Raw genomic sequence first — 19,053 nt, 5'->3', positions numbered from 1 at the left:
TAACATACTACAATAGTACTTTACATCTTAATTTCCAAACAGGTAGAAAACCCCAAGGGGTACCCTAAATGCACAAATCCTCCCCCTGTGATAGTGTAGCCAGACGGTCTAAATTAGGTCTTCGAGTCTCTAAGGGATAATGGAAAGTCGAAATGAAATTTGAAATGGCTTGCAACTATGAAGTTGCTTGTCAAGTTAAACATCCTGCTCGCTGACTCATTTTTTACCCCATATTTCCAAAACTTAAATAAAATTTAAAGGAGGAAATTCTTACATCTTTATTTTCAATAAGTTCCTTACCCCTTCCCTTTTTTTATTCCTGTTGTTTAATTTATTCTCCTCTATTGGTCTGATACTCCTTATGGCTGACTTAAAACCCCTTAAAGATGCCACCGTAGCTGTTTTTTTAAAAGTAGATCAGCTGGTACTTGCACCTTAGTATTGTACCAGAGAGCTACTTCTGGCAGAACACTAATAGAAGGCAATCGTTTTGAGGAAAAGGTGGAAAAAGTATATATTCATTCTAGGTGAAGGATCTTTAAGCAAATGATATCAAGCCCACTCTCTACTCTCTTTATTATTCTGAAGATTAATATCTTATAGTTTAAGCCATCACTAAATGATGTATATCATAGGTAAGTAGTTACATTTAGATAAATGTGTATTTTTCTACTTACTGTTATTCCATAAAAGACTTTTCTGTATTTCTAAGAACTAACATACTTCACAGAGCAATGCTCTGTTTATAAAAATTCTATCTGGGTCAGGTGCAGTGGCTCACACCTGTAATCTCAGCACTTTGAGAGGCTGAGGCAGGAGGACTGCATGGGCCCAGGAGCTTGAGACCAGCCTAGGCAACATAGTGAGACCCCATCTTTGCAAAAAATAAAAGAAAATAATTTAGCTTGGCATGGTGGTGTGCACCTGTGGCCCCAGCTACTCAGGAGTCTGAGGCAGGAAGGATCACTTGAGCTGGGTAGGTCAAGGCTGCAGTGAACCATGATCACACTACTGTACTTTAGCCTGGGTGACAGAATAAGACTCTGTCTCTACGTAAATAAATGAAATAAAAATAAAAATTGTTTCTGGTTTAATGGTTAAGTTTCTCGATTCATAAAATGAAGACAATAGTACTTTCAGTTCCAAATACCTGCTGATATGGTTTGCTTCTGTGTCCCCACCCAAATCTTACCTCATGTGTTAATCCCCACATGTCAGGGGAGGGACCAGGTGGGAGGTCATTGAATCATGGGTACGGTTTCTCCCATGCTGTTTTAATGATAGTGAGTGAGTTCTCAAAAGAGCTGATGGTTTTAAAGTGTGGCACTTCATCGTGCTCGCACATACTCCCTCCTGCCACGTTGTGAAGAAGGTGAAGAAAGTGCCTGCTTCTGCTTGCACCATGATTGTGTTTCCTGGGGCCTCCCCAGCCATGCAGAACTGTGAGTCAATTAAACCTCTTTTCTTTATAAATTACCCAACTTCAGGAAAGTTCTTCATAGCAGTGTGAAAATGGACTAATACACTTATTAATATTCAAAAAGCAATGTACTAAGAGATCACTTGCTCTAGTTTTGAACTACAAACTTTGACAGGTATACAACTTTAGATAAACGAGAGAAAGAAGAAAGAAGATAGACATAATGTACACATATAATGCATTCAGTGTTTTCTTTATTCAACTCTTCACTAATTAGATTTGAAATGGTCAAAAGAAAGAAGACTCTAAAGCAACACAAAGTTGATAACCATAAGACATTGAATAATACGGAATGAAACCTAATCCATGTCGGTTTGTTATGGCAAATGATTTTTCAACATTTTTGTATTATTAATAACTGGGAGAGATTAGTTCAGAAAAGGCACACAATTTTACCCTCTTCAACAAAATTGACTCAGAAAGCATGCCTGAAAGTAAAGTCCTTGTATTGTGCATTGGCAAAACTATTTGAAACCAGCATGCCTATCTACTTACCTATCTATCACATGTGGTATTATATGTCATATTCCTTTTTTCTAATACACGATGGATAATCTTCTATTCTCAGGTAAATAACTGATGAAGCTTAACAAGTCTCACGTTGATTCACAAAGGAACAAGAGAGTTTATCCCTTTTACTACTATGCAGTTCTTATTCTGCAATAAGTAGAATATAAATAATTTCTTACATAATAAAGAAATTCATTTCTTTTGTTTTTAAATCCTACAAAGTACCCTAATAAGATATAAGGCCCATATTTAGGTTATAATACTTTTTAATGATATAAATGGGCTGCAAAGAGATCAGCTGTGTTATTCTTTGGAATGGGATTCTTTTTTACAGACGAATTTAGGAAAAGAATAAAGATAGCTGGTTAGTGAATTAAATCCACAGAATTGATTTCATAAGCATGGGGTTTGTATGAAAACATAGCCAGTGGTTGTCTTTTGCAGCCATTTGATACTATATTTAATTAAGAAATGAAGAATCAGCTAGAGCATTCTTTTCCCACATGAAAAAAAAGAGAGGACTTTAAACAATAATCACCCCTAAGATATTTGAAGCTGCAATAATTATTAGGTTTAATTTGGGAAATTTAGAAAACTTATGAAAAAGGTGATTATTTTGTCATTTTATTTGATTCCTACATTTAGCATAGTATAATATCTTTGTATTAAAAACAAAAATCCAGGATTCTAATGATTAGATTTACATATGATACAAAGTGACTTTGAGATTCTGGAAAGATTTATAGAATGCCCAATTATTTGTTTACCACTTTAAGGAGAAATACAAAGCTTCCAGAATCACATTTCAAACTGAAAAGACCATTTAATCCTTAGGATAATTTACTTTCTCTTGTGAAGCTTTCTGAAATTTGATGCATCATAAATACATATTCTCTCTTTTTAATAGAAAGTAATCCTTTCCTGTTAAAAACATGACTATCACAGAATAGCTCATGACATGACTTAGAACAGGAGAGATGGGGAGGAGGTTGAAGTGAGAGTGGCAGACAAACTTGCTATCCCTCCTCATTTTTTCACATGACCTAATGAAGAATCTTGGGGATATGTGCTTCCAGAATTGCTCTTTCATTTTGACAGCCTGGCATACTGAGGAAATAGGCTTGTTGATGCCATGAAAGATGAATATGAAAATACTACCCACTGGAAGAATCTTAAAGAACAAGCATTGGATCTGTGGTTTTTTTTGTTTTTTGTTTTTTCAAGAGAGAAAGATAGGGTGCCAAGAAAGAGGATACAGTGATTAATGATTATTATAACATACACGCATATATACACACATATATGTAGCTCTATATTTAGTCTTCATATGTAATACAATTGTTTATATTTTGTTTCACAATTTTATAATTGTTATGAATTTTAAGGAAATTCATTATATAAGCATTTCTTAAGTGTCCATTTCCTCCAAAGCCCTATTGAGATAGCACGCATAAGGGTAGTCTCCAGTTTCTCCTTAAAAAACCTATAGGCTGCTAGGGGAGAATGGACCTATCCAAATATAATCATAACATGAAGCATAACAAGTCTATAAGAAATGTGTGAAGCAACATGAAGCAAGTTGGAAGAGAAATATAGCATCTCCCTGAGAAGGTACTGGAAGTTGACCAAGAAGCTAATCAAAATTTTGTATTGATTCTGGAAAGCTCAAAGCACTGAAGCTTACTGGTTAGACATTAAGAACATCCTCCTCTCCCCACTTCCTATTTCATTAGAGTATTAGCATTTTCTACACTGTTCTTTTGTTTTGTTTTGTTTTAAGTGTAAGTCTGCTTAATTGTGCAATATGCTGTTTAGGTTAACAGCTTCTTTAATGAAAGATATAACACTGTTCAGCAGAGCATAGAGAAATTACTTTCTGGCCAGTTTAAAATACAGCATTAAATTCTATATATTGGACTGGGTGTAGTGTCTCACGCCTGTAATCTCATCACTTTGGAAAAGCAAGGCAGGAGGATCACTTCATGCCAGATCAAGACCAGCCTGGGCAACATAGAGAGATCCTGTCTCTATAAAAGGCATAAAATAAAAAATTAGCTGGGTGTGCTGGTGCACGCTACCACAGTCCTAGCTACTTAGGAGACTGAGGCAGGAGAATCACTTGAGCTTAGAAGTTTGAGGTTATACTAAGCTATGATTGCACTCCATTCCAGTCTGGGCAACAGAGTGAGGCCCTATCTCTGTAAAAGAAATATTTTTTAAAATTACATATATCATACATTATATACACACACACACACACACATAAGTTCTGGCTTCTTTAATGTATATAATTTGAAGCTTTTACAAGAATAATTTAAAGATCCTCATTCATTTTATTTTCTGTTTTAAGAGAAGCATCAGAATTTATTACACATGTAAAATCTAGAATAAAAGACTTTAATAGAGTATTTTTTGGTTTGTTTGTTTTCAAGGCTCAATGGAGCAAACACTCCTATTTATTTAGCAATCACCATATGCCAGACATTGTTCTAAGAGTCTTTATTTTTTGCATTAAAATGTAATTTATTTATTATAATTGTACATATTTATCAGACACAATGTGTTTTGATACAAGTATACAATGTGTAATAAAGTAATTAGCATATTTTTATAGAGCGCTTAAAAGCGGATTAAAAGTTACAATTTTTAAGACTCACAATAATATCTCATTTAATCTTTTTTTTTTTTTTTTTTTTTTTTGAGATGGAGTCTCGCTCTGTCGCCCAGGCTGGAGTGCAGGGGCGCGATCTCGCCTCACTGCAAGCCCTGCCTCCCGGGTTCACGCCATTCTCCTGCCTCAGCCTCCCGAGTAGCTGGGACTACAGGTGCCCGCCACCACTCCCGGCTAATTTTTTTGTATTTTTAGTAGAGACAGGGTGTCACCGTGTTTGCCATGATGGTCTCGATCTCCTGACCTCATGATCCACCCGCCTCGGCTTCCCAAAGTGCTGGGATTACAGGCGTGAGACACTGCGCCCGGCCATATCTCATTTAATCTTAAAATGAAGTGTAAGTTATTTTTGTTTCCATTTTACAGATAATAAAATCAGAGGGCTTGACCAAGGAACACCACAAGCAGCTTAGCAGTCTAGAAGTATAGAGGGCATCATTAGAATTAGCAGGAAGGACTAGATCCAGGTAGAAAAGAAGCACAGCATCCACCTTGTGCTGGAGCACTGGATCAAAATCAGGGCTTTGATAAATAATTTCGGATAAATATTAATGATTCAATCATAGGCAGCTGACCAGGCACAGTGACTCATGCCTGTAATCCCAGCACTTTCAGAGGCTGAAGCAGGAGGATCGCTTTAAGCCAGGAGTTTGAGATCAGCCTGGGCAACAAAGCGAGACTCAGTCTCTGCAAACAATAAAAAATATAGCCAGGAATGGTGGCACAAGCCTGTAGTCCTAAGCTACTCAGGAGGCTAAGATGAGAGGATAACTTGAGCCCAAGAGCTTGAGGCTGCAGTGAGCCATGATTGTGTCACTATACTCCAACCTAGGAGACAGAGGGACACTCCATCTCTTCAAAAAATTCATAGGAAATCATCTCTTTAAGAATTCTAAGCACCAAGAAAGCATGAATTCACCTAATTTCAAGCTCGGGTACTTCAACCGATACCACCAGAACACTTTAATATAGTCAAGTGCAATTACAAAGGCAGGGGAAGTCTTATAGCACTGACAGCCTTGTGTTAAGCAATGTATCCCTTAGCACTAGGTGTCAGTATGACGAACATGATCCCTCTTTGGGAGCAAGATAGGATGGGGTTGGAGGTAGGGTCTTCATGGAATATATATGCTAAGTACTGACTGCATTAGAGGAAGGATAAAAGGTTAGTGTATAGGATGAAGAAGAAACGCATACAAAATAGTAACAAGTTATATCCAATATTTTCTTTTTAACTTTTGATTTTGCAAAATGAGACTAAAAGATAGTATCAATATAGAAAAGTAAGTATTTTTAAAATTTTGAGGAGAGAAATTTATAAAATATCTAAGCACTAGCTAGCACACAATATGACATTTTACTTTTAGATTTGTAGAGTAATATTAGTCCTTTTCTGCTCACAGCATTCCAAACAATTCCAGAAAAGCTATTGCACCTCATGTCACTTGTTGAGCAGTATTTCCACTGTAAGTAAACTTGAGAACTCTATTAAAGATCATCTCCCTTGTCCCATTCCTTAGAGTCCTCAACCTCTTTCTCAAGAAAACTATAATTAATATAATTAACATGATCATCTATCTTTATAAGGATGAAAATCATTTAGCTTTTGATTCTGTCTTCAACAGCATAAGATCAAACAGCCTTCCCAGGCTGACAGTGGCAGAACCAATGAAATTAACATTACCTATTCATTCTAACTAAAAAACAAGTTATGCTGTTTAGATTGATACTTTTAATGACCCATGAGTATTCCTTTACAAGCACTTGTTTCCTATTTTATATTTTAAAATTGAGAAGCCATCATTTGCTTATCAAACTGTGAAATTTTTAAAATCCTAATTCCAATATTGGCATGAGTATTGCAAAACTCAGACTGCTTCTGCTACCAGTGAAGTGCATATTGGTATATAATTTTGTGGAACACTCACAATGTACACATTAGTCACCTCAAATATATTTATTTCTTTACACTACATAATCCCACTTCTACAAATTGATCCTAAGTACAATGTCAGCAATGAACATAAACATTTTAGAAGCGTATTTGTTGAAGTGCTATTTATAATAGTGAGATATTAAAAATGGTCTGAATGTCCAACAATGGGCAAATGGTGAAATAAATTATGAAATATCCACAGGATAGTATATCACAGAGCCATTAAAAATCACCTTTTCAAGTAACTGGAATGTATAGAATAGAAAATTTAATTTACCTTTCATGAAAACAAACCATGACAAAAACTGGAGGAAAATATACGAAAATGCTGGTAGTAGTATTAATAATAAAGAAAAAGAAGTAGATCAGAAAAACCAATACATATTTTTTTAAAAGGCAAAAAGTGTGGCCTAAAATGTTGCTAAGAATCAATGCCAAATTTACCTTCCTTGTTTCTGGACTTCATTCTGACATTTTTTTGGAATAACTTTAGGAGATTAAAACACGTTTCCAGTCTAAATTCAGTAACATTGTGTTTCATAAAATCTAAGATACCATTCATTACAAGACACACCTCATTTACTACCAGGAAAAAAAAAATGCTGTCAATTTAACTATAGCATAACTTAATTTTACATAATTTAATGTAAAATTACATGCATCACAGAATTGATAAAATATTGCAATGGCATTTCTGATGTTCTATTTTATATACCTCTATCGGCAGCTTGTGTTTATCTGACAACACTAGTTATTTTGCTCAGCTAATATTTTCACAAAAAAACATGATTTTTCTGTGAGGGCAACTCTCATCTTAAACCAAAAGTACTTAGTTACAGTTGAAAAAAATGGTAATTTCCATTATATATATTCTGTTTTGATAATTTGGCTGTTTCTGGTGAGTTAATATATTTTTAAGAGACTTACTACATTTAACTGCTTTTACAAAATGTGATTTAGGTAACTGATTAATCGAATGTAATTTAATATTATTTTCATTTTCAGATAGAAGGGAAAACAATACTAATAAATACTAAACCACACATATCCAAGTGGGAACACCTGATAGAAAGAGAGGTTTAAACATGTTTCCATTTCTATGTACACTTTATTTTCACTGGTATATGTATTTATTAATTTGAAAATAGGCAAGTCATCTTGACCAAACACACTCAATTTTCATATTCTCACAACAGAAATCTCCATGTGGAAGATGGTTAGGGAATCAGATTATGAAAATTTTTTATGCATTACGGTTACTTTTTTTATAATCTAACAAAAATCTTTTTTCTTTTCAGTTTTCTTTCTGGAAAGTGGTCAAAGCAAGATGAGATTGCAAACTGCTGTGTTTACCATATCAACTATATAATAAAAAATCAGGAAGGGAAGAGTTTACTTCTTATTAAAGAAGAGAAAGGAAAAGTTTACCTCTCATACAGATTTATTATTAAAACTTAACTCTGTGCATTAAAAACATTACTGATTCAATGATGTATACTTTACAAAAATCTCATTCTACTTGTAATTTTGGTTTTGTAGGTGGATGGGATAGGGTCTAGTAAGGGGTAAAAGTAGAAAAAAGTTCAAAAAGTCTTTAAAAATTGCACATTTAAATGTTCACAAATCTCCATAGTATATGCTAAAAAGTGAATAAAAAAGAGAGACTTCAATAAATTTGACCCCGAACTAAATGAAAACACTTAATAAAATAATATAGTTTATAGACTTTAAATCAATACTTGTAGACATTTCACCTTTTTTCTTTATTAAGTTTCCAATTATCTATAGGCATAATTTTAATATATTCTATTTGCTTCATTCTATACAGATTTCAAAGATAGAAAGCACAGTTTGTACCTGAAAAGAGAAATAATCGTAGTTTTTCATCTGTGTGTGTGTGTGTTTGTGTGTGTGTGTGTGTGTGTGAGAGAGAGAGAGAGAGAGAGAGAGAGAGAGAGAGAGAGAGAGAGTGTCTGTGTGTTTATGTGCATTTGGCTGCAGGAAAGTGAGGTCAGAATTGAGGCCAGAAAAGGTACATATTTACAGTGTGCCTGTTATATGACAGACACTGCAATCGGAAGGGTTAAACATGGGCTTTAAAGAGAAAATTCCTGATTAGTGTAAGGGTAAATGAAAAGCTAATGTTTTCCTTTATGTTAATTATTAATCAAAAGCCTATACAAAAAGTTTAGCAACACCTGGCATGTTGTTCTTTTATAAGCAATAAAAGTCTTCATTTCATTCAGTGTTTAGTTTTTTTTTTTTAATCTGAATACATGTTCCAAAAAAAAAAATAGAAGGCATAAATAAAATCCCAAGCTTATTGCTGTGAGGGCCTTCTGAGGTTCTGTTATTACTCTAAACTCAGTTAAGCTAGTTTCAAGTCTCAATTAAAGCCAATTAGCGAAAGCACAGAACAAAAGGAATGACATCTTGACACTCTGCTAACTGAAATTTTTTACTGAAAAGTACGTTTTCAACTCTATCCTCTTTAGGGAATACATCCTCGTTGGGTATATAATTGTGGAATTCAAAATGTTTTCCTGCAAATTCAGCAAGCTGACCATTCTTTGAAAGGTCAGACTTCCAAGAAGTCATTCTTTTAATATTTCTGTTAATTAAACAAATGAATTTGAGTTGGATTTTTTTTTCATTATTTGAAACTCAGGTAGTAGTAAGATGAAATAAATTCAATATTCAAAAACCAAATAAATTATACTAATTAGAAAAACAAACAGTACTCAGGGAACCATGTTTGCTAGTAAGCCAACTCTGAAATATATCCAGGTTTTACTAAATTTCAGCTTTTACCACACATTGCAAGCATATTTTTGATGCAGCTATCTAAAGACCCATGATGCCTTTATTTTATTTCACAGTTTATTCATGATTGACACAAATACAGTACTGACCTTAATTCCAGCCAGAAGTTATAAGATACTTTGGATTAGATCAATAAAATCTAAAAGAAGAAGAGAAAAATACCCAGTAAGTTAAATCAGTTGAACAATCTGGCTTTTTCTTTCACTAACGAGGAAGATAAAATCAGAAGTGACTTGTTCCTCACTCCGTAAAATGCACTGACTGAAACACATCCACACAACGGTTACGTATAATACAACTTTAAGCTTACAAGTACGTTCTACATTTTATTGGAAAAAAACATACATTAAATGCCAAAATTACGTCCTATTTTTATTTTATACTTATTTAAAGTAGAATTCCTATGCTCATATTCTAAAACAACCAACCAAAAAGAATTTTTAACACATTCTGTTCCTAATATACTACCATTGCTCTTAAGAGATGTTTAATCAAAAATAATAAAACTCATGCATTTTGATCCTGTCATAAGACTGAATGCTTATGTCCCCTCCACCCCAAATTCATATGTTGAGATCCTAGTCCCCCAATGTGATATTTAGAGGTGGGGCCTTTGGAAGGTGATTAGTGCCCCTACAAAAGAGATCCCAGAAATATAAAAAGTGGACTGTGCCTTTATGCATGAGATCACAGAAAGCGCTCTCACACCTTCTGCCTGCCATATGAAGGCGGAGGGAAAAACAGGAAGCAGGACCTCAGCAAAACCAATCTGCTGCTGCCTTGATCTTGAACTTCTCTGCTTCCAGAACTGTGAAAAATACATTTCTGTTCTTTTATGTTAGAAAAGTCTGTACAGACTGACACAGGTCTTTAATCTGATTTAATATGCACAGAGAGTCTGTAGATTTTTAGTCCTGGGTTGACAATCAGTCTAAACCTTTGCTAATGGTAGTAAAGTTCAAATAAGACAATTCCAGTGGTAAACGATCAATCTTTCCATTGGTTTCTTGCACCTAAGCCTTGCTACTAAAATATGCTGAGAAATAAATATGCAGAAAAGCATGTTGTCAAATCAAGGTTTAAAGAAGGTAAACCAGGGACAAAAAAAAAAAAAAAAAACAAAAAACAAACAAAAAAAAAAACTTTGGTGCCAAAAGTCAGCCTGCCTCTTGAACAGATAGTAAACAAAACAACTTCAAACTGACAAAAGAGACTCCACTCGCCATAGGGAGCATCTACGGCAGTCTGTAATTAAAAAGCAAGTTAGGTTCTAGAAGTATGTTTGTGAGTTAATTGGATAGAAAACAGCATATGTTCTTGTACACGTTAGAAATGTTTCATTATTAGACTCCTATGCTAAGTCCAAAAACTAAATTAGCCTAAAACTAGTTATTTACTGAAAAGAAGAGTATAAAATAAGACAAAGAAAATACTAGTAAACCACAGAAAATACAACTGAATATGAAATAGTTGATTTTTAATCCTAAGGGCAGGTGTTTAAGAAAAGTAAACTTTGTCCTATAATAACGAAATGATAGGTTGATACATCTGTGGAGATTTTTTTTAAGTATCTGAAATTATAAAGGACATTTAAGATTAATGCCTTCAGTATATCTATCTTGATTTCAAACAACTGACATTATTTTACTTGGATAAAAATACTATTTTTTGGCTATAAAGCCAACAGCTCCCTAACTGTCATGGTGGCCCAGGGCACCATTGTAAACTCTCAGGGGAATGGTAAAATGTTTTCTTTATCTTTTATTTTTTTTGAGACAGGGTCTTACTCTGTCACTTAGTCTGGAGTGCAGGGGTGTGATCATGGCTCACTACAGCCTCAACTTCCCAGGCTCAATCAGTCCTCCCACCTCAGCTTCCATAGTAGCTGGAATTGCAAGCGTGAACCACTCTGCCTAAGTTTTGTATTTTTCGTACAGATGCAGTTTCACCACGTCCCCCAGGCTGGTCTCAAACTCCTGAACTCAAGCAATCCACCCACCTTGGCCTCTCAAAGTGCTGGGATTACAGGCAAAAGCCACTGCGCCTGGCCAAAATGTTTTCAATATATGAAAACAAAAACAAAAACAAAAAACCCACAGCAATATCCATTAGGCAGCATAAAAGCTATTAACTTAAAGTGGTTTGCAATTTCAATATTAGATCATGCTACATTCCTCTCAATGATGTTACAGCTTTGCAAGGTTGGGTTTTGATGATGTATGTGATATAAAAGCAAATACTGCATGAAAATCAACATGAAGTAAGAATTACCAAAAACCTTTTTTCCATAAAAAATTAAAGGAAATAAGAATAATAGTGTCCAGTGTGACTGCAAGGTTTGAGGGCTGGGCAGTATTCAACAGGCACAAATCCCATTAGTAAGTGATTGTGGGTTTGCTTTCAAAAACAAAAATAGATTTGCTTTCAATTTATGTGTATTATTTTTTCAAAAGGCTATTAAGTTGTTAGGACTTAAACATATTATGTTATTTAAATGAAACTGTCAGGTACATCTTTTGGCCTAGAGGCACCTTGAAAACAAAATTACTGAGATACTAAGGGTGCCATAAACTGAGAATATTTGGAACATTCCTGTTAAGCATAGTTTCTTATTTGTTTATTTTTTGTTTTGCTCCACAAATTTAAAGAGAAAGCATGAGAAATTTAAAATAAAAATACTAGGAGAGTAAAGGAAAAAAGAGAAAAATATGTTTCTAAAATATGAAGAAAAAATGCTAAGAGAGCAGGAAGGACAGTGATTCAACACACTCAGTGGATGTGTGGCTGGGTTGCATGTGCACTATTGTGTGTGCAAGAGATGGCTAAAACAGAATGTACATAAGAACACTAGGCTATGAAAGACAGAGTGGATACACTGCATATGTGTTCATTTTAATCATATTATCAATCATTATCCCCTAAGAAAAAAGGAGACAGTGGAAAGGGATTGTGATTTAGATCTAAATATTCACTAGGGAAAAAATGATAGCTTGCACAGCAATGCAAATGTACTTAATGCCACAAAACTGAACCATTTAAAATGGTTAAAATATTAAATTGTATGTTACATATATTTTACTACAATATAAAATAAGTGATGCTGTCATCCTAGGATTTCATGATGTCTCATACAAAAACCTGCTCTATAATCAATAAATGCATACTGAGCAATGAATACCAGGATGATACTGCCACTTAACAACTCTTTAAAAAGAGAAAGTGGTTCACTAGTTGCCTGGAGTCAGGGAAAGTCTAACCTGAACCTGCCCATTTGTTTACTTGCAAGTTTTAGGCCTCAATTTATCATTTGACTATAGCTACTTCTTGCTAATTGCTCTTTGACACAGATCAGCATCCTGATATCTTTAATATTCTTTTAAATAGACTGGATTTCATTTCTTCTACATGCACTCCCAAATATATACCTTCATAGCAAAAACAAAATGATATTGTGGAATTTTTTTTTTTTTAAGCTGAGTTTTATGATACAGGAGCCTGACTTCTTTATGTGTTCCATGATGTATTTGGAAAGACATTCCAACTTACTTGTCCCTCTTCCAGTGTTCCTCCTCCCCAACACTGGAAGCCCCATCTCCAAGAAAAATCTTCCTTAGTCTCTCTCTCTTTTTTTTTTTTTTTTTTTTTTTTGTTTCGGAGACAAGGTCTTGCTCTGTCAACCAGGCTAGAGTGCAGTGGCACGATCTCAGCTCACTGCAATCTCCACCTCCTGGGTTCAAGTGATTCTCCTGCCTCAGTCTCCCGAGTATCTGGGATTACAGGGGCGCGTCACCATGCCTAGCTAGTATTTGCATTTTTTAGTAGAGATAGAGTTTCAATACAGCATGATTCAAAAACCAACTGTATTCAAAATATTAATACTCTTTCAGATATGTGAACTTTGTATTTGAACCCAACGTTTTCAGCACACAAAATATCAATACATATTGTTAAATGAATAAAGGTGCTTACTGTTGTATTTTTTCCAATTCTATGTCAAATTTAAAAAAGCAGTTGAAAATACCCTTTGTGGTGAGAATAAGAAAATAAAGTCCCATCCTTGCCTTATATAACTTCCAATGAAAGGACAGTCTCTTCAACAAACTGTGTTAGGTTAAACTGGGTACTACATGCAAAAGAATGAAAATGGACTTTTATCTTACATCATACACAAAAATCAACTCAAAATGGAATGAAAACTTAAATGTAAGACCTGAAACCATAAAACTCCTAGAAGAAAACACAGGGAATAAGCTTATTGACATTGACTTTGCCATGATTTTTTGAATATGACACCAAGAGCTCAGGCATCACAAGCAGAAATAAACAGGTGGGGCTACATCAAACTGTCCACAAAAGGAAACAATAAACAAAATAAAAAGGTAACCTAGACAATGGGAGAAAATATTTGCAAACCATATATCTGATAAGGGGTTCATATCCAAAATATAGGGCTGGGTGTGGGGGCTCATGCCTGTAATCCCAGCAATTTGGGAGGCCAAGGAGGGTGGAGTGCTTGAGTCCAGGAGTTTGAGACCAGTCTGGGCAACATGGAAAAACCTCATCTTTACAAAGAATACAAAAAATTAGCTGGGCATTGTGATGTGCACCTGTTGTCCCAGCTACCCAGGAGGCTGAGGTGGCAGGTTCGATTAAGCCCAGGAGGAAGTCGAGGCTGCAGTGAGCTGTGACTGTGCACTGAACTCCCCCCTGGGCAACAGAGTGAGACCGTGTCTTAAAAAAAAAAAAGAAAAGAAAAAGAAAAAAAAAATCCAAAATATATAAGGAACACACATGAAACAATATCTCAAAGCAAACAACTAAAAACAACAATTTTAAAATGAGCAAAGGACCCCAAATAGACATTTTCCCAAAGAAGACATGACAATGGCTAACAAGTTTATGAAAAGGTGTTTAGTATCAGAAATCATCAGAGAAATGAAAATAAAAAACCACAATGAAATAGCTATCTCTCACCTGTTAGTATGGCTATCATTAAAAAAATAAAAAAGTAAGTGTTCGATGTGGGGAAAAGGAAAGGGAACATTGTATATTGTTGATGGAAATGTAAATTGGTACAAGCGCTATGGAAAGCAGTATGGAGGTTCTTCAAGAAATTAAAAAGGGAACTACAATTTGATCCAGCAATCCCACTACAGGGAAAATACACAAAGAAAATGAAGTCGGTACCTTGAAGACATATCTGCACTCCTGTGTTCATTGCAGCATTATTCACAATAGCCAAAATATGAAAACAACCGGTGTCCATCAACAGATGAATGGATTAAAAAATTGTGAAATACTATACACAATGGAATATTATTAAGACTTTAAAAGGGAGATCCTGACATTTGCAAAAACAGGAAAACCCTGAAAGGCCTTATGGTAAGTGGAATAAGCCAGACACAGAAAAATACTGCATAATCTCACTTATGTGGAATCTTAAAAAGCTGAACTAATAGAAGCAGAGTAGCATGGTGGTTATCAGGAGGTGGGGAGGTTGGCAAAATGAGGCCATGTTGGCCAAAAGATATAAGGTCACAGTTATACAGGATGACTAAACCTAGAGGTCTAATGCACAGCATGATGACTATAGTTAATAATATTGTAAGGTATACTGAAAATTTGCTAGAAGAATAGATTTCAGGTATTCTTATTTTTTAAAACAATAACTGTGTGAGGAGACAGACATGTTAATTTGCTTCACTCTAGTAATCAATTCACTGCGTGTATATATATATATATATATATATATCTCAAAACATCATGTTGTACACCTTAAATATATACAATTTTTATATAAAAATTAGAAACACAGTTCTGAGAGAATAGAGGTATTCATTTTTGACCTGGTGGGCTCAAGCTGTCCTGTGGCTTCTGTTTGTTTGCTTGCTTTTCTTATCTTAAGAAGAACACTTTCATTTGCAGTGCCAGGAGCAGCTGCTTTGTAAATGACTCCCTGGAACTTTTTTTCTTCCCCCCAACCAAGCCAGTTATTGAGTAAATAGGCACAGAATTGTGAAGATTGATGTTGCCCCAAGGCTCAGTCCTCACTGTGAACATCTGCCATTTCAAACACACAGGTCAAGAGTTTTCATGTAGTATTTTGCTAAACAATGCCCTAAGCAAAACACAAATAAAATTCTTTTCAATAGGATTTAGCATCTGCTTCCAGGTGGCTTAAGGTATCAGCATACTAAAAGCACCAATTCTCCATCCTCTGTCTCTTTCTCCTCACCTAAAAGGTAAGATAAATGTCAGCAAATAATCTTGAGTTGATTGGTAAAGCTCTTCTTCCCTCCTGCCACATCCCCACCCCAATGAGAAATGACTTCATGCCTCCATATTATTAATCATACTGTGATGGTCAGATAACATTATAAAGCCTATGTCAAACTAAAATAGGCCTGATTATACCTCACAAGGAGGACAAAATGAAAATAGCAGATAATTTTTAGCTATTGGATTATCAAAGTTAATTGTGAGCTGAAAATTCACAATTTTTATATTTCTTATGCTTCTGCCTTGTTAAAGTTACAGAAATTGTTGCTCCTTAAGTAACACAAAAGTTACTACTGGAGTTACACCTTACAGAAACAAATGTTGGCAATACTGCAGTTATAAGATATTTTTAAAATTCCATTAAAAATGGCAATGTTTTTTATTTGTTTGTAATTCTTGTAATTCTCATATTTTTAAGATACAGAATAGGCTTTTTTGTTTTGTTTTTTTGTTTTTTTGTTTTTTCTTTTTTGTTTTTGAGACAGGGTCTCACTCTGTTGTCTCGGCTGGAGTGCATTGGCATGATCATGGCTCACTCCAGTCTCGACCTCCCCAGCCTCAGACGATCCTGCCACCTCAGCCTCCTGAGTTGCTGGGACTACAGGCATGCACCACCATGCCCAACTAATTTTTCTATTTTTTTTGTAGAGATAGAGTTTCCCTATATTGTACAGGCTGGTCTCAAACTCCTGGGCTCAAGTGATCCACCCTCTGAAATTGCTGAGATTACAGGCATAAGCCACCGTACCCAACTGGGTAGGGTTTTTTGGTTGTTGTTTGTTTGTTTTGTTTTGTTTTTTTAGCATCATTGGGTATTTTAGGGATCCAGTGTTCTTTAATCTTAAAGAGTTCACTTAATTAGAATCTAGTGGGATAAAGGAGGTTGTGAAAAAGCCAAAAAACAAAAAGCCATGATGGAAAAAAAAAATTCCTATTGTCACAAGGAAATACTAACAGAGCTTTTGGGAGATCAATGAAGGGGAGAAAAATCCTGTTATGAAGATAAAGATTCACAGAGAAGTTGCATTTGAGTTAGTCCTTGAAGGAGGTAAGGAATTTTGATAGGTGGAGATGGAGTGGGAAGGAGACCAATTCAGACAATGGACAGGACACCGCAGAAACAAAGTAACAGAAGAATCAAAGCCCAGGGGGTGTTTGGAAAAATACCTAGCCTGGAGTATGACACACAAGAAGAGCAGTAATTGGATGGAAAGCTAAGTTGGCTCTATATAGGAAGTAATGACCCTGAATGACAATCTGAGGAGGCTATTCAATTAAATATATTTAATTTTGTAGGTGAAAGTGGACCGCAGAAGGTTTTAAATTCAAGAATGGCATAATTAGGAAATTTAATCTGGTAATATTATATAGATGATTGGATCAGAGAGGGGAGTGCTTAAATAAGTATTCATATAAGTGGCTCCTTCAGAAGTCCAGGTGAATGGTAATGAAGACAATTCAGGTGGAGACAGTGTCCATACAAAGGAGAGTGTTAAAACTATTGCATGGATATGTGTATTAGTCTGCTGAGACTGTGATATAGTTCTGATGTTTGTCTCCCCCCAAATCTCATGTTGAATTGTATTCCCTATTGCTGGAGGTGGTGCCTGGAGGGAGGTGACTGGATAATGGGGGCAGAGCTCTCATGGCTTGGTGCTGTCTTCAGGATAGTGAGTTCTCACAAGATGCAGTCACTTAAAAGTGTGTGCCACCTCCTCCCGGCATTCTCCCTTTTCTTTTCCTCCCCAACCCCTGTCTCTCTGGCTTGCTCCTGCTTTCACTATGTGAAGTGCCTGCTCCTGCATTGCTCTCCACCATGAGTAAAAGCCCCCTGAAGCCTCCCCAGAAGCTGATGCGGACACTGTGTTTCCTGTATGGATTGCAGAACCATAAGCCTATTGAATTTTTTTTTAATAAATTACCCAATCTTGGGTATTTCTTTATAGCAATGTAAGAACAGCCTAATACTTTGAACTGAAGAGTGGGGTTTGCTATAAAGATACCCAAAAATATGGAAGCAGCTTTGGAACTGCGTAACAAGCTGAGGTTGGAACAGTCTGGAGGGCTCAGAAGAAGATAGAAAAATGAAGGAAAAAACAAGCGCTTACAGCACCCGAACTATCTTTATAACCCTAACAGGACAACCTCGCTTCCCAACCTCAATCAATATTAACGAGAATAACCCCTTTGGAATTTTTTAGAGACTAGTTACATTATTGCGACCAAAATGCTGATGGTGATATGGACAGCAAAATCCAGGCTGATGAGGTCTGTGATGGAAATGAGGAACTACTGGGAACTGGGGTAAAGGTCACACGTTTTATGTGTTAGCAAAGAGTTTGGCTGGATTGTGTCCATACCCTAGGGGTCTTTGGAAGTTTGAGCTTCATAGTGACTATACAACGTATCTAGCAGATGCAATTTCTGAGCAGCAATACATTCAATAGGTGTCCCGACTGTTTCTAATAACCTACACTCAGAAGCAGGAGCAAAGAAAAGATTAAGAGTTGGAATTTATATTTAAAAGGGAAGCACAGCATGAAAGTTTGGAAAATTTTCCACCTAACCATGTGGCAGAGAAAGAAAAAGCTTTTTTTGAGAGAGGAATTCAAGCAGGCTGTGGAACAACCAATTGCTAGATAAATTTGCATAATGAAACCCCACCCAGTGCTGATAGCCAAGACAACAGGAAAAAGGCCTTGAAGGCATTTCAGAGACCTTCATGGAAGCCCCTCCCATCATAGGCCCAGAGGCCTAGGAGGGAAGAATGAATATGTGGGCCAGGTCCAGAGCCCCACTGCCTGGCACAGCCTCAGGATACCGTACTGCATTGGAAGCTCTGGGTCCAGACTCTGCTCAAAGGACCCCAGACGCTGTCGTGCCGCTGCTCTGGAGAGCACAAACTGCTGTGTCTTGGCAGCCTCCATGTGTTGTTAAGCCTGCAGGTGCACAAAGTCCAAGAGTGAATGAGGCTTGGCACCTTCCACCTAGTTTTCAAAGGATGTATGGAAAAGCCTGGAAGCCTAGGCAGAAGCCTGCTATAGGGGCAGAGCCCCAACAGAGAACCTCTACTAGGGTAGTGCTAAGGGAAAATGTGAAGTTGGAACCCTCACATCTGGTCTACACTGGGGCACTCCCTAGTAGAGCTGTGAGAAGGGAATCACCACCCTCCAGACCTCAGACCAGCAGCTTATATCCTGCACCTGGAAAAGCTGCAGGCACTCAACAACCTGTGAGAGCAGCTATGGGGTGTGGGGAGGATGCACCCTGCAAAGCTAAAAGGGCAGAGCTAACCAAGGCCTTAGGAGCCCCCTCATTGTACCAGTGTGCTGTGGATGTGAGACATGCAGTCAA

The 19,053-nt window shown here is 36.2% G+C and overlaps 1 protein-coding gene across 20 annotated transcripts in view; it reads right to left on the bottom strand.

Moving 5' to 3' along the window:
• MAP2 (microtubule associated protein 2) overlaps positions 1-19,053 on the bottom strand; it is a 315,941-nt gene that overhangs the window by 224,486 nt on the left and 72,402 nt on the right. For 14 of the 20 annotated variants that reach the window (XM_077957477.1, XM_077957491.1, XM_077957479.1 and 11 more), the window contains one exon: positions 9,510-9,559. The exons of the other annotated variants lie outside the window; for them this stretch is intronic. The gene's annotated coding sequence lies outside the window, so the exon portion shown is untranslated. The remainder of the gene's footprint in view (positions 1-9,509; positions 9,560-19,053) is intronic. 20 annotated transcript variants of the gene reach the window in all.

The sequence above is a fragment of the Macaca mulatta genome, chromosome 12 (genome assembly GCF_049350105.2).
Source record: "Macaca mulatta isolate MMU2019108-1 chromosome 12, T2T-MMU8v2.0, whole genome shotgun sequence".
Lineage (NCBI taxonomy): Eukaryota > Metazoa > Chordata > Mammalia > Primates > Cercopithecidae > Macaca > Macaca mulatta.
Note: the sequence above shows the minus strand (reverse complement) of the source record. Positions and strands in the feature narration are given on the sequence as shown.